General features: G+C 38.9%; 1 pseudogene; it reads right to left on the bottom strand.

Annotated features, from left to right (window-relative positions):
* LOC148506209 (uncharacterized) overlaps positions 1–17,634 on the bottom strand; it is a 167,200-nt pseudogene that overhangs the window by 95,488 nt on the left and 54,078 nt on the right.

Below are 17,634 nucleotides of genomic sequence, written 5' to 3'. Positions count from 1 at the left end.
TTATTATTTAAAAGTCTTTATATCATAAGTGATCAATGAAAATAGACTAAAGGTGGGTACACACCTGAAATATATATCTGCAGATTGAGTGATCTGCAGATATATCTGCAGATTATGGTCATTCATAAACACTGAACGACATCATCTGTGCTGCAGCAGGTTCCGGTGGCCGGGGGCGTGGCCTAATCGCGGAATGTGTGACCACATCCCCTTCGGAAATAAATAAATAAATAAATTTGTGGTGCTGGGGAGGGGGGCGCTGTGTGCCCCTCAGTCCGGTGCACAGCCAATGGGGGGCACAATCAGCATGATCGCTCCCCCCTTTGGCATAGGAGACTGTTCGGGCTGCTGCTTTAGCAGCTTGTGCTGGGCTGCTGGGGATGGGGAGCTGTGCCGGAGTCGGGTAAGTAGTACCCACTCACAGCTCCCCCCACTCTCTCTGCACCCCTGTGTACAGGTGATTGGCTGATCGCCCGTACACACTTGCCAATGGACAGATAAGTCTGCAGACATATCTGTTCATTGGCTGTGCAGCATAGCCAATGCGATATGTCTGTGAACGACGTTGTTCACAGACATATTGTCTGTACACACTGGCCGACAGGGGCACGATATATTGTCCGATCAATTGATCGTCCAATATATCGGCCAGTGAGTACCCAGCTTAACCTTGATACAATTTCGTTATAAATAAAAAAATATTTATTTAACTATAATTATGCATTTCCAAGTGAATATTCTCTTTTTAATAAACAATATTGTTAATGTAGATTAAATAAAGGTTATATATTGAAAGCCTTGGATATAAATTACATTCTGTTCTTTATTGTGCTTGAATATAAACAATATAGATTTATAATTTAAGATTTTATGTAGTGTTAATGCCACATTGTGTTCATATTTTATAATTAGAGTCTGCTGCAATAAACTGCCTAAATGCATTTAATCATAATTATCTCTTTTTATGATTGGAAAGTATCTAAAAAGTGTAGGGTTGGTACTTCATTATGTGAAGTTTATATTAGAAGTGAATTGGTCTCTAATTTGAGGATACATGGTAAATGGGATGTGTGTACAGATACAGACTCTATTGTTTGGATGCTATCCTTATTCATCAAAGCTAAGTAAAACAATGTATTTTTTGATAAATGCTTTGTATTCTATTTGTGAGCTTCTGATGGCCTATTAGAGGGAAAGAGTGAATGGTTTATCCATTTGTCCAGTACCTAACAGTAATCTAAATAATGCCAAACTAAAAGTTGATATAGGCAATTGCAAAAACATATTTCATAGCAATAAGGACTATACTATCAGTCTCTGAATTGTAGGACATGGGTGGTAGTCTATGGCTCTCCAGCTGGTGTTGATCTGCAAGTACGAATATAATCTGCAGGCAGCTTTTTGGGATGGTGTCATGGTCATTCATGTTGATTTGAGAATGTCAACATTATTTATTTTGGAGACCTGTATAATATCCCAGTTGTGTGTCATATGAGGCTCTATAGCCCCTTATGCCTTAAAGTTTTAAATATTACCATGTGCCTCATTTTCCATACTATGTAAATAAATAATATATTTTACAGTATATTATTCTTACCATAAAGCACATGCTAAATATACACTTTTTAAACTTCAATAAGTATAACTGTTTGCAGATAATCATGCAGTAAGGTATATATTCAATATATATTCAGATACTTTCATATACTTTATAGAGAACCAATGCAGTGGTAATGTACATAAAAAACTAAATTTGAGTCATAACATAAAGTATTCATGTTGTAACAGCAAGTGGTCACAAAAATTACTAATTAATACCAAGGTACAATACAGCAATGTTTTCATTTCTCAAAATTACATCAGTGCTATATACTGTGAGCAGTATGTTGCAGAGCCCATAGTATGTCTCTCACTATTACTTGGTAGAGGAATACCTGCTGTGAGAAATATAAATGACCAAGAACAAGTTCCATAGTCAGTGGTTGTTATTCCATTCCTTGTGGACCCACTATAACTAGTCTGGCCCTGAGTCTTCCTCACTGTCACCTGTCCCCCATCATTGGTTAGTAGTCCAGCATGGATAGCTGCTCGGCAAATGGAAGAATCCTAAAGATAACAATAGACACAATATCAAATACAAATGAATCTGCATTTACCTTTTGGTTGCAGCTGCTAAAAACTGTTGTTCTATAAAAAGTTAAGTTCTGATTTCTCTTACATCTGTATATGTATACAATTTACACAGGATTAACAATTGAGTAAAAAATTATTTAATGTTAAATAAATAAATATATTTCAAATGATTTGAGATGTTAGTAGTCTGTATATATTTTAACAGCACCGGAAAAGTTTTTTGTAAAATGGCATAACTATCTACTGAATCTTTGTTAATTGCTAGTTAAAGTGCAATTGTGTTGGCTCCAATGAGTCAGTTGGTATGTATTAATGACAATGGGAGAGAACTTAGAATACAATGGAGTTTCTCCTTTGGATTGACTGAAAATACCTAATTATATTTGTTACATGATTGTTAATGTTACAGCAGCAAAATGTGTTTAGAAGTATATGCTTTAGAGACATGTTCTGGTGAATAGAAACATTATCATGTACATTTACTGATAATACAAAATTACATTGAAATACTTTTATATACTATTGTAAAAAAATATATATTGAATAAGAATTTAAATCATGAGTGACCAATGAAATAGCTAAAACTTGATACCATTATATGTTATAAATAAAAACAGAAGATATTTAACATTAAATATTTTTTTTAATCAAAAATTGTAATTATAATTTTTTATGTAAGTTACTAACTATATACATTTCACATAGACACAACCAGCAAGCATAACACATTAACTTTAAATTATACTATAGATAGATTTTTCATTAAATGAATATATGTGCAATAAAAATCTATAATTTTGATATCCCATGTGTTAGAATTTTTTTAATAATAAAAACATAATGGTGGAGGCTTCCACTGAAAAGCTATGTTTATATGAAAATTGATTAGTTTACTTATAAGGGCAGATCAATGGAGTGCCCTCCTTTTTAAAAAATGATACATAGATATCTGAAGAGGAAGGTTGGGGTGTCCCTTGCTCCAAATTATTAACAAACATCTGGCCCAAAATAATGTGTCACTTTGTGGGTGATAATAGTAACATATTGCCTGTCCTTTTTGATTATAATATGTTCCTAGCCATATATTAGGTAACCAAAATATACCATTATTTATATGTAATTTGATCTAAATTGAATATAATTATTAATGCTTTCTTTATTGTGCAATGTTGCTATATTTCCTTTGTTATTAGTCTATTTTAATATTTTATTGTATCTTAACTATCCTTTAACTCATCACAATTACTTATATATCACCTATGCTCCCAAGCCAGATTTGTGCACCTTATTAGCAATGAAACTTGCTTCATTTATTTGACAAATTCAAATAACAATATTTTTTATATTTAACCTTATTTAAATATGCAGATTACAAATCTAGCATCAGGTCATCATAGCAGTTATATTATATTAAATAGGTATAAAATAGTGTCATATTCTCTATCCTTATTCATCATGATCAATAATACCTTAAGTAATTACTATATATTGCTACCTAACCTTTGTAGTTATATAACATTATATGTCACATTTATGGAATGGTCAAGATGTTAATATAATGCATTATTAATAATTTGAATCAATACGTGAACTAGTTTTTATTAATCTAAGGTATTTGAGGGCAGGTAGTCTGAATTTATCTTTTACAAAGGAATAACACAGTTTATTGAATATAGTTCTGGAGATTGTCTGGTAAATGTGGCAAAATATATGTGAAGTAAATATACTACTTATTGAAAGGTTATAATATATGAATGATGCCAATCTAACTATTGAGCTTGAACATGTTAATTATCTCACTATTGTTTTTGAAGTCCCTTTCCAAACAGTTAGGAGACATGGGCTGATTACAATGACCCTGGATAATAATTATCTGTACAAATCAAGCAGAGTAAATAGGTAAACCTTTGTTTCACTGGTTCATGTCCGTATATAGATTAACTTAACTATGTACTGAACCACTGTATTTGGAAGTATATTTTGTGACTACAAAAATCACGATTGCAATTTGGAGTATGGACCTTAAAGGTTTTACATTTTTTTATTTAAAATTATGGTCTTTTTTTGTCAAATACACATGATGAGTTTGAGAAAACTGACATAAATTAATATAGTATACCAAAATATGTAGACATTTTACTGTAGACATAATTGTCATTTATTCTACATTTTGTAATATTTAAAGATACAAAAAAGTCAATAAAAGTTATTAGTTTGGATCAAAAAGAAATCATGTGAAATACATAGTAAATATATATATATATATATATATATATATATATATATATATGTATATATATATATATATATATTAAAATAAGACATTTTACTAACCATTTAATATATATATATATATATATATATATATATTAAAATAAGACATTTTACTAACCATTTAATATATATATATATATATATATATATATATATATATATATATATCATATTGCCTGTGCTTTTTGAATACACTATGGGCCTGATTCAGACCCGCTCACAAGCGCATAGCGCTCGCAAGCAGGTCGATGGTGGCGCAGTGCGCATGCGTGGCATGCGCACTGCGCGTGCGTGAGCCCTGGAGCGAGTGCAAGAAGCACTCGCTCCGTAGCTCACTACAAAAGGGGTGGCTGTCGATGTTGATCGACAGCTCGCCCCATTTTGTAGGCATGGTGGGGGGGTGGCTACACAAATGGAGGCATTCCCAAGTGAACGCCTGCCATTTGTGGGCAGCCCCACTGACATCACCAGTGATGTCATTGAGAGAGCTTCTGGCTCTATTAGAGCAAGAAGCTCTCTGGGGTTTGTGGCCACAAGACCATACCACAAGGATCTCGTCGCAAGCCCGATGGTCGCGAAGGTCTTGACCATCGCAACCATCATCCTTGCTGCTTGCAATAGCTGTGGGTCATCACCCACAGCTATGCGAGTGGCCAGGAGGTCGCTCCAAAAAAAAAATACGCCCTCTTTCAGAGCGTCCGTCTCTGATTCAGGCCTTATGTTCCTAGCCATATATTAGGTGACCATAATATACCATTATTTACTTGTGATTTGATCTAGGATGAATATAATCTTTAGTGCATTCTGTACTGTGCAATTTTTCTATATGTCCTTTGTTATTAGTCTATTTTTATATTTTACTGTATCTTAACTATCCTTTCACTCATCACAATTACTTATATACCACAATTACTAATATAAAGGGGGTTTTGAGGCAAAACTGCACAAAGGAAAGGACAAAGGGTAATTCGAAAAATGTACCTTAATGTAAGATTACGTTCTCCCAATACTGACAAAAATAATCACTAAAAATTACAATTTTAACAGAACTACCTTATATAAATATGATGGTAGCAATACTGTTTAGTCAGTGGTGCTACCCAGAGTCATGTATAATAATTGTAGTAACAAAAATGAGAGAAAGAATAAGACTCTGTGTGGGGGCACACTTATAGGGAGAAAATATAGTTAAAACTTAACTTTTAATAAATAATACCAATAAAATAAGAGGAGTTAATTATTGAAAAATATAAATATAAAATACAAATTCAACTATAATTAATCACTGCTGCAAAATGCAAAATATTAACTAGATCAAATCATCAAAACAGTATCATACTGTAATATCTCTGCCGGTAAACAATTACGCTCTCTTTAATATTCATAAATAAATATGGAAGAAATTCCTGTATTGCATAAATCTCCCACTCAATCTACTATAGTACACTTTATAAAGCTCTTATATTGTATTAAATAAATGCTCCTTCAAAAAAATCTATGTGCATACATATCCACATTATGGTACTGGAAGTCTTCTGATTGAAATATATATGGATAATTCACATACAAGAAAAGTATATAAAGAAAAGTATATATATATATTGTCTAAACAAATATGTTTAAGACATTTCCTAAACCCACATTTCAAAAGCAAACATCAAATCAATGTATAATATATGTAAAAGACAATAAAAAAATTATCAACATATGAATATACCATGGGTGCACCCTTTATAGTAACTGGGAACAATTATCATATAATAGACAACACCCTAATATAATGATTTGGAAACCTGCTTGTACTCTTGGCAAATGAGACTGCCAATCAGGACTATGAATGACTACATCACCTAGACAAGCAGCAGCATACCGTCTATGGGGTCTTAGTATTCTGTCCATCATCCTTTGGAAGGTAGCCAATGCCGCACGTAACCCAAAGGACAACATCTTGTATTGGAACAACCCTTCTGGTGTTGAAAAAGCTGTCTTTTCTTTGGCACTCTTAGTTAACGGCACTTGCCAATACTCTTTGGTTAAGTCTAGAGGGGTTAAATACCTGGCTGTCCCTAGCCTTTTAATTAGTTCATCCAACTTTGGCATTGGGTAGGCATCGTACTTTGACACACTGTTCAATTTTCAGAAATCGTTACCGAAACGTACTCTCCCGTCAGGCTTTGGAATAAGCACAATGGGACTTGACCACTGACTATGCGATTTTTCAATTACACCCAGTTCCAACATTTTTTACATTTCTTTAGACACTGATTCTCTTTGGGCTTCTGGTAACCTACATGGCTTTAGGTTAATCTTAACCCCTGGGTCAGTGATTATGTCATGTTTAATGACTGTGGTTTTGCCCAGTACATCTAAGAACAAAACCCTATTTCTGATAAGAAATTCCTTAACTTCCTGCTGTTGAATGGTCGACAGGGTTTTAGCTATTGTCACTTCAGGAACCAAAGGCCCATGATTAACTGGAGGGGCCGGGATGGCTAACAGAGCTGCTCTACCCTTCCAAGGTTTGATAGGATTTACATGGTATAAGTGTTCTGGATTTCTTTTCCTAGGCTCAATTACAGTTTTATAGGGACTGGACTGCCCCTCCCATGTTTCCTTGGCAATGTGAGGTAATCCCTTTGGATGTCTCCCGTACAAAATATCCTGGTGTACTGCCATGTGAGGATATGACAATGGACTTTCAGGGTCTATGGATTTACCATCAAACACTTTTACATCTTCCCACTTTTACCAGAGTAGGGTTACTTAACTGGTCCATGGCAAAGACCTCTCTTCTGTCCTCTAAATCAGGCAGATGATCAACTGGCTCAACAACACTTCCCACCTCAGTGGGAGGCACATCAGTTGGCGAGCCACCATCGTGCTCTGCATTCTGTAGTTCACCAATCATACTAGAAAAAGGGAACATCTTTGACTCTGAAGTCTCTCCCCAGTATTGCATCATACATTAAGCCATGTATCAAACCCAGAGAGACTATCGCGGAACCATATGGTGTCTCGATGTTCACTTCTGCAGCAATATAATACTGGGTATCCGCATGTATGCAGGTCACACGAACAGTTTTTCCCTTGCATTTAAAGGTGTTCACCAGTTCAGCTTTCATAAGTGTAACCAGGCTGCCAGAATCTAACATAGCCGCTACTTGATTGCCTTCTACAGTAACCTTACACATTTGCTTATCTGTCCCAGCCTGTTGGTCAGCAGTACAGGCAGGCTGTGCAAAGAAAGACATTCTGCGATGGACAGAAGTAGTATTACATTGCATAGGTTCAGAGGTGAGTGGAAAATTAGCAGCAATATGGCTCAAATCACTACATCAAAAACATTGTATCAAATTATTATCAAGTCTTTTATGGGGTATGAACCTTCCTGGCCTGGCTGGCCTATCTCCAGGTTCCAAACCCACAGTCCTAAATTCTTTCCACCGCCCAGCACCCTTCTCCCCTGGAACAGTTTTACCAGTAGTCACGGGAGATCGCTGATGCGGAATTGAGAGGTATGTGGGAGTTCACTGATGCGGAATTGAGAGATATGTGGCAGCCACCACATACCTCTCCACCAGTTCGACTAACTGGTCTGCAGATTTAGGGTCTGCATGGCTCAGCCACTTGCGCAGAGATGCAGGTAGCGATCGCAGATACCAGTCTATCACAACTCTTTCCATGATCTGCAGTCCTGTCAGTATCTCGGGCTGCAGCCATTTTGTGGTTAGATGGATGAGGTCATGCATCTGTGAGTGTGGAGGCTTTTCCATTTGGAACACCCAGCAGTGGACTCATTGGGCCCGAACAAATGAGGTGACTCCCAAGCGAGTTAGGATCTCCAATTTTAGCTTTGCATAGTCCTTGGCATCAGCCAGGCACAAATCATAGTAGGATTTTTGTGGTTCTCCAGACAGGAAAGGTGCCACAAGACTTGCCCACTGTTCCTTTGGCCAACTCTCCCTTTCTGCGGTTCTCTCAAAGGCTGTAAGATACACTTCCACATCATCACTCTCGGTCATCTTTTGCAGAAAGTGACTGGCCCGTAAGCAGCAAGTGTTGTTTGGAAGTCCAGTGGAAGCATCTCCAAACTGGACTACTAGCTGTTGTACCAAGTCTTTTAAGGCTTGGCGGGTTTCCTCTATGGTGATTTGCTGAGTCCTGTTTGTTTCCTGCTGAGCTTTGATAGCCTCTTGCAGAGTTTTGTAAAATTGAAGCAAGGCCTTAACAATGTCCTGGATGTTGTCTTTAGGTGTAGGTTTGTAGAAAACCTGGCTTCTCTAAGCTTCTGTCGACGCCACCTTAATGGACTTCACAGAACACGAGTTGATATCCAACATAACAGATTGGTGTCTGTCACTTTAAATTTTAAATATAGAACTTTTCCTCTTGCTGCAATTTTCAGTGTGCATTGCCCGCATTCTCCACCAATTGTGATATGATCGGGGTAGGGGCCCCTCTCCTGGGGTAGATGGACACCTCCTTACACACAGCAGCCAGGAAACAGCACTAGTCGAGGGTTTTCGTTCAAGCTGGTGGGCACCATTTTTTATTGTGTGACACCAATAATCAAACAAACAAAACATAACAATAAACCCTAGCCCATCTGGGCACTAACCAGATAGGTAACTCCATCTCTACATGTGGCAGGGCCTACTGCCTTACCACAAACATAGTACATGCCAATGTCACAGTGTCGCAGAACAAAACCTCAGTGTCTGTTCTCCCCTGGGTATGTGAGACACTTCATCAAAACTCTTACCCAGCTATATTGAGCCACTTCCAGGTGTAAACCCTAATTAGCTTGCTCTCAGGCTGAAAGGCCTAGCACTTGAAACAGTTCTGTGGATGGAGCCCTCCCTCCTCTCTCACATCCACACCCCCAGGACCCATTCTCCAGCTTTTACCAAAAGCTGACACTCAGATCTATTTGTAAAATAGACTTCTCCTGGGGGTTAAAATACATATTACAGGAATCAGGGACACATATACACGCCATCCCTAACTTCTCTAGTGCTCCTATCACAATATATATATATATATATATATATATATGGGGTAGGTATGGCATGTATGTTGTAGGTGTGGCATATTTATGCATATACTGTATATATAGAGATATATATACATTTTAGATATGTTAATTTATACATAGAGTTATGGGTCAATGTATTATAGAGTAGGCGCATATAAATGTATGGTTATTCATTTACATGTGGATGGACATGTATGTGTAGGTCGGTACATTATAATTGGATATATGTGTGTGTGTATACATTTGTATATTAGGTAGATGGGGATATATATGTGTATGTGCATGGGCACATATCTATGGATCTAGTGGTATGTAAGGGTAAGCTTACGGGTATATATGTGCATGTAGGAAGCTGTATGTACATAGATATAGAAATGTACACACATGGATAGATAGAAGTTAGGCATTTAGGTATGTGTATACATGGGTATACATATATAGATACAGTGGCAAATGCAGGATTTTGAAAGGGGGTTTCCAAATAATTGGTTACAGAGCCAATGACAAAAAAAGTCTAACCAGAATAAGCCTGCAATGTACACTTTATTGTGTACTTCAAGTGTTTTTATTTAAATAATATACATAACAAGGCATCTTGGCATAAAACTTGCTCAATGTGATTTGTAGCAACTGCACATGTGCTAGAACTTCAGAAAGCCAGTACAGCAAATGTGTTACCCTGAGTGTACACACAATGATGCTGGTGCGATCGGATCAGATGGCATTGCAAATGGAGCAGTGGAGTGATGGATGTTCCTGGATGGTAACCTGAAGTGAACGCAAAAAGAATGTTTCATGGGCATGTTATGGGAGTGTTGTGGGGTCATCAGTGAAAGCTGCTGTGTTCTCAGATTCAGAGCCGCAGCTACAGAGGTAATGTTTAGATGGAGAAACAGTGCACTTAACATTTTGCTCGCCACCTGCCAGTTTTGGCGCCCTCCCCGATGGCATTTTCCTAATACTAATGCAGGCCTGTTTCTAGGCAATTTGGCTCCCAGTGCGAACAGTTAAAAAATGCGACTCCACCCACCATTGACAGTTTACATTATAATTTTTCCTCCTTATAGTAATGCCCAGTATACATTATGCTACACACTGTAATGTCCATTACACATTATGCCACAAACAGTTATGCCTCTAACACCATTTTATGCCCCATAGTAAGGCTTCAAATTACTTTTCAATTACCTGCTCTTTGCCAGGGGTCTCATGCTTGTTGCCAGGGGTTTCATGCTCATTGCCAGGGGTCTCATACTCGTTCTCAGGGGTTTCATGCTCGTTGTCAAGGGTTTTATGCTATGGGTTTACATGCTCATTGCCAGGGGTCTTATGCTCATTGCCATGGGATTCATGCTCATTGCCAGGGGTCTCCTGCTCGTTGTCAGGGGTTATACAAGAAATTCTGCTTCTTCTCCCGGTGGCTTCAGCGTTCCATGCACTTCCGGGTAACACAGAGCTGTGTTCCCTGACAGACACTAGAGGTCAAGTAGCACCTCTAGCTTCTGTCTCCTCCTAGGCGGCGGCCATTTTTGGAGGGCATTTGTAGCAGATTCCATGCAGATAGCTAGTGCACATGGAATCTGCTGCCCAGTGTCCCTTACCTTTCTGAGGAAGCTGCAGCTTGGCAATTGAGCAGCCCAGGGGGCACAAGGCACCCTGCCCCCCCTGACCAAGCCTGCCACTGAGCCAGGGGGGTTTCCAGGTACTCGATAACCCCCCCTGCATGCGCACCTGAGAAAGGTGTGGGTATATGCAGTTGACCCACATGACTAGGCACAGTAAAATTGGGACCCTTCATAGGCTAGATAAAAACAATAGGTTACTTCTTATGCATGAAGACTGGTACTCTCCAAATGCTAATATGTTTGCCTCCTCAGATGAGGTGCAGGACAATCTACAGAATCAGCTTAGCCTCGAATGACTCAAGTACAGAGACTCAAAATCTTGCCAGCCCTCAATCCTGGCTGGCTCAAGGGGTCACATGCTGGCAGCAAATTTCCCATTCTAGATTGTGAGTATGATCATGTGCAAATTTTGAATTATTACATGTGGCCCAGGTATAAAAGCTCTGTTAACTCAACTTGGTCTACCAACTACCTATGAAAGCTCATGTGCTTGGTGTTCCACAGAGTGCAGCATGGGCACAAATGCAAGAGTACAGTTTTGGTGGTAGGGGGTAGATATTGGGGCAAATGGAAATGTCACCAAGCAGACCTTATTCCTATACAGCACTACCTCTCACTTAGGTCTTCACTCCTCTGATTTCCTTTGGTGACCAATCTTCATATTTCACTTAGCCACGGTGCTTATACACTTCCTCCCTACTTACAGGCCACTGCGGGCTGGAGGATTCTCCCCATCATTAAGTGGGCTCATTGTCATGGCTGGGTATAGTAGTACCCCCTCACAAAATAATTGTAGGTAATTTGAGTCATCATGGGACCCATGAACTCCTCATATAATCCCTGGAGCCCCCAGCTAAGATGTCCCCCCCTTTTCTCATCTATAGAAATCTCAATAGCTCAGCCCCTCTTTCTTGGTAATAAGATATGAATCAGGGTTTTCTATAATCTAATTCTCACAGTTTTGCTGACACTGAAATTCTTACAAAACATATTGCGGCGGGCAGACAAGTGTAAAGCAGGTGGTATGGTCTGTCTGCTAGTGCCTATGCTCAAATATGATAGAATGGGGATAAACCACAGGTTACAGTATACCAAGCTAAAATAAAATGCAGTCATAACTGTGGTGATGTGTATCATGGTAGAAATAATCTGACAATAACAGTTGCAGCCCACATTTCACACTGTGCAATCTTTGAGGCAGAAAATATGAGGTATTTTTACTCAATTATTGAAGAATTCACTATGTGTACAAGAAAACATACCAAGCATCATGGGTATGATACTATGTTATGTCAGTTAGAGGACATGTTGTTGAGATTCCAGTGGGAAAGTGTGGGTTCAGTTTCTGGAGCTGAATCTAGGTAAAACCAGAAGTCAGGTTATATTAGATTACATCTGGTAGAATTACATTTCAGGTCATTCAAAGATGTCATAGCAAATATCTCCGGTTCATGAATTTGAGAGGTAAGAAGGATGTCACCGGGGGTTTCTGATCTCAAAGGCACTGGAAGGTTAGGGGAGATGCTATCTCATAAAAAAGGATATAGAGACCTATTGACCCACAAATGTTAATAAACTTGGTGGGTTCGAGTAGCAGGGTTGCTAGAAACCCCATTGGGGTGCTTTTTTCCAGTGGCTTTGTGTGGGTGGGTGCATCAAAAATGATCAGGAAATTGGGAATGATTTCCACAGTTTACAGGTCTCAAACAGATCAGGCTATGGCACTGCTATAACATGAGAAAAAGGAAATATGCCCACTCCATTTGGCATTCCATTACATAGTTCTAAAGATGTGTAGTAGTGGCTGAGAAATGGACAGGTTTTTTTTTTATTTGCCTACTTTGGGGCTGTCAGGATGGAAGAACTTGTTGTCTACATCCAGAAAGTCACACAACACAGTTTTGCTTTACGTTAATGTCATGATCAGGGAATCAAGAATGCTATGTAAAACTGAAAGCTCCAGAATGGATTAGGTGTGTTGGTGGTGCAGGAAAAGCAATTGCAAACTAAATTATAATAAAGGTACAATTATAATCATGTGGTGCAAGGATGATATGTCCTCGGGGTGCTGTGTAGTGATTTTGCCAGTTATTTGGCTCGTCTGCCTAATCATGGGCAGCAGGCACCTATGTTGATGTGTGACCCCTATGCCGTTGTATGCAGCAGTGCTGTGGTGATTGTCACTGCCCCCATTGATATTGGAGATTGGTAAGGCTCCTCCCAAAATGATGGATGGTGTTGCATAAGTCTAGATATGCACATTGTACTGCGTAGTGAGGGAGGAGTTTGCTGACTTCATGATCAGTAGGATTGGATTTGAGTAGTACAGTTTGAAATTGCTTTTTCCAAGGCCACCAACTTTATGGAAGGAAAAAGTTACAAGAGTTACATTAGACCAGGGAAGTAGGCAGATGTGGGCTCATACTCATCAAGATTTCGGGTGAAGTGAGGGGATGCACCTCTGAGGGGTTTTTATTTTTACTCATGTTGTTATAAATTCTAACTTCTCCAATTGGCCTTAGACATGATGTTTTTGTTTTCACCCCCTTCAAGGGTCTTGAACCTCAAGTGGGCACGCATTTGTAGTAGTTAGAACAAAGGAAGAGGGGTTGAAAGTTTTGTGCATTACAATGTTACTGACATGTTTTTTCCAAATTTCAGAACCGCACAGTGGGGTCGGAGACACCTGGATCATGGTGCATTCTTTTATCTTCTGGGTGGAGAGATATGTAAGGGAGAATGGTTTAGTGCAGACTGCAGAGAGACAGTGGGGTCATATCAGGTGGTTGGGGAGAAGAATAAAGTGGGAACAGCTGGACACAGAAACTGCTACAGCAGCTAGGCAATACAGATATCCAAGGAGGACAGTATTACATTTGGGGGGAAATGATTTAGGCAGAACAAGTTTCTGGAGCCTGGTCAGGGCAATTAAAATAGACCTAAGCAAGGTAGACTCATGTTGGCCGGACACACACCTGGTTTGGGCATACATAGTTCCTAGAAGGCAGTGGCAGCCAACAGCAGGGCCAGTTATGCACAGGACAGGGTGGCAGGTCAATAGGATAATAGGGAAATTCATAACCAACTTAGGAGGTAGGGTGTTAGGCACACTTGAATAGTGGCTTCAAGGGAATTACTATACATGGCAAATGAAGTACATCTGTCAGACTACAGAATAGCATGGTTTATAGAGGATCTACTAGCAGGGGGCAGGGAGTAGGTGGGTAGTTGGTGGCGGGCTAGTTCCTAAAGAGGCCCTAGCTTTGGCGGGGAATGCAATTGCACACTAAATCATAATAATGGTACAAAGATAATCATGTGGTGTGAAGATGATATATCCTTGGGGGGCCGTGTAGTGATTTTGCAAGTAATTGGCTTGTCTGCCTAACGGCAGGCAGCGGGCACCTATGTTGATGTGCGACACCTATGCCAGTGTATGCAATAGTGCTGCGGTGATTGTCACGGCCCCCATTGATATTGGAGATCATGGATGCTCCTCCAAAAATTAAGGATGGCAGTGCATAAGTCTAGGTATGGACTTTGCACTGCTCAGTGAGGGAGGAGTTTACTGACTTCACTTGATCTAGAATACAGATAATTTTTTTGTTTGTGACTGATGTTGTCTGTGGACCAGCTAATGGTTAAGAGTGGAAAACAAAGATTTGTTATTGTATAGATAAATATTGCTATTAGTATTTGTCTAGATTAATGGGTTGAGACCTATATGAGGGTTAACTGTTTACAGGTGTCTATTTAAAGGATATAAGATAAGATAGTAATTAATAGAATTGAACAAACTGATTTAAAGGGCCGGGTAGTGCTAATAGTTGAATTTACAGAAACAAAACTCTTGGTAGCAAATTGAGCATGAAAAGGTACTTGGATAAAACAGGTGGTACTAAAATGTGGAACACTAGAACAGTAAACCCCAGGCAGAGCGATTTGCAGTCACCCAAAAATATACCTGTGTACCCAGAATCATTAAATGCGATGGGGCCTGAAAACCCTATTAATATGTCAAATGCAGCAGAATTGGCAAGGGAGGTATTATCTATTTTAATGCCCCAGATAGAAAAACAGTTTGTGCCAATGATTGAACAAAAATTTGATCTATTACAAGAATCTCTAAATTCGGTAATTAAGAAACTTGAGGTAAATATCAAAAGAATTGACATGGTTGAACAAAGAGTTAGCGATAAGGAAGATAGAGCAATAAAAATCCAAAAACAACTTCAATTATAGACATCAATGGTAGAAACTCTTGAAGAGAAAATAGAGGATCTTGAAAATAGACATTGTTGAAATAATCTCAGATTTATAGAAAGCCTAGAGCAGGTTAGAGGTCAAGAACTAATAGAGGTATTACAGAAGTAGCTAATGGAAGCCCTCATGCTGGGAGAAACCCTAGGAGAAGTAATAATCGAAAGAACCCATAGGTTAGGCCCAGCACGCCGAGAGAATACAGAGACCTAGAGTTGTGTTCGCAAGATTTCTGAAGTTTAGAGACAAGAAAGCAATTTTGAGGGCATATTGAAAACTTCCCTTATTTACAATGTATGGTGTTAAAATCTTAATATTTCAAGATTTCTCAGCCCAAGTTTCCAGGAAAAGAAGAGAATTTACACCACTATGCTCACTACTCCACAATGACTTCATGATAGCATACCCAGCTAAATTGAAGATAATAAAAAATTATCAACAGTATACATTTGGGGAAGTTAAAGATGCAAAAATGTATGTTGAGCATCTAATAGGTATAGATAAGCACTAGGTTAGCACCTTAATCTGGTTCTCCAAATGGGTATGAAAAAAGAAAAAGTCTTGAATAAAAATTTGTATATAGTTGGATATCAAGAGGATAAAGTGGGAAAAAGAGGTACTGATAGGAAAGAAGAACAAAGTCAACTACAAATAGAGGAACATTTTATATACAGTGTTAAAGGGGGTTATAAGAGGTGAGCATGAGCGACCTTTTAAAGGGAGAGGGAAAATAAGAATGGGAAGTAAAAGTAAAGGGGGAAAGAAATCAAGGAGGCTACAATATGTTAGACAGAAGAGAGATAGATAGATCGAACCCTGCGCCCAAGATCCATATTCTGTCATGGAATGTAGAAGGGCTTAACACACCTATCAAAAGAAAAAAGGTGGTTAGTCATTTAAAAAAATATAAATCAGATATTGTGTTTTTACAGGAAACCCATTGGGAATTAAGAAACACAAAGGGAATTAATGCCAACTGGATAAGTGAGTGCGTAACTGCCTCAACTAACAAAAAGGTAAGGGGAGTTGCAATAATATTTAATGAAAACCTTGATTATACCATAGACCATAAAGTGGCAGACCCAGGAGGGAGATATTTGTTTTTAGACCTTAGGATTGCAAAAAACAAATTTATGTTACTGAACATCAATGCACCAAATGAACCCAATCATGATTTTTTCCTGTTAATCTCACAATTGTTACTACAAAGAGATAAACCAAATCAAATAATAGGTGGAGATTTTAATTGTGTGGATAAGTTAAGGCTAGATAAATCCAACCTAACAAAAGTAAGGAGTCATCAAAAGAAGGAGAATATTTTAATGATCAAAAACCATCACTCAGTGGTAGACCCATGGAGGCTGTTCAACCCCAATAATATAAAGTATACCTTCTACTCCCACAATAATAAATCTTTCTCTAGAACAGATTATCTATTGGTGTCAGATCTAGTGATTGGTTCATGCATTTGATTATAGCATGAGCAGTTCTATTTGACACAGAAGCATGCATACATCAGTGAGATGCATGCATGCATCTTATTGTAAAAATCTTGTTAACCAGCCCCAGACTTTTGACAGCCAGTCCTGGTTGTGTAAATACAGGGGAAAAATGTGTAGGATTCCTCTGTACTTAGCACAACCAGCACAAGGCTCTGAGCTGGTCCTGGTTCTGGAAAAACAGGGAAAAAATGCATAGGGTTCCTCTGTAATTTCCATAAACAGCACCTGGCTCTTTCTAGTGGGTGGGTAATGCCACAGCCAGGGAAACTCTATCACTGGGTTCTCTGGCCAAAGCATTACCCCTGACCACTAGTCAGCTCAGGCCGGGGATCCCTGGTGAGTTGGTAACCCCCAATACAGGGTCCCCCTCCAGGGTCCCCCATGCCTAGGCTAATAACCCGGGGCTTTTTAAGACTAGGCATAATAACCTAGTCAGAACCTATGAAGAGAGGCTTCCTTCTGAGTGTAGACACCCTCTGCCTTCAAGTCCCCTCCTCCTTGCAATCCTGTGGGTGTAGCAACTGCTGTATCCCCTGTGCAGCCTCTGGCACCCCCTGTACAGCTTTGTGTCACCACACATATGTTTTGCATTTTTTATGAAGGGCTGTGGCCATGCCTCCCCAGATGAGCCATGCTTCCGTCTCAGGAGGTCATGGACACTCTGTACAACTGCCTTCTTTGTTCCTGATCCTTGAAGTAGACTGTATACTGCCTACCACATATGATTTCTTAAAAGGGCAGTCTATTCTGAAGATACCACAAGGAGACTGTATTCTCCAGATCAGGGTTGGATTCATGGGAGAAC

Source organism: Taudactylus pleione, unplaced genomic scaffold, assembly GCF_031769625.1.
Source record: "Taudactylus pleione unplaced genomic scaffold, aTauple2 ptg000421l, whole genome shotgun sequence".
In the NCBI taxonomy this organism is placed as follows: domain Eukaryota; kingdom Metazoa; phylum Chordata; class Amphibia; order Anura; family Myobatrachidae; genus Taudactylus; species Taudactylus pleione.
This window is presented reverse-complemented; position numbering and strand designations above follow the sequence as displayed.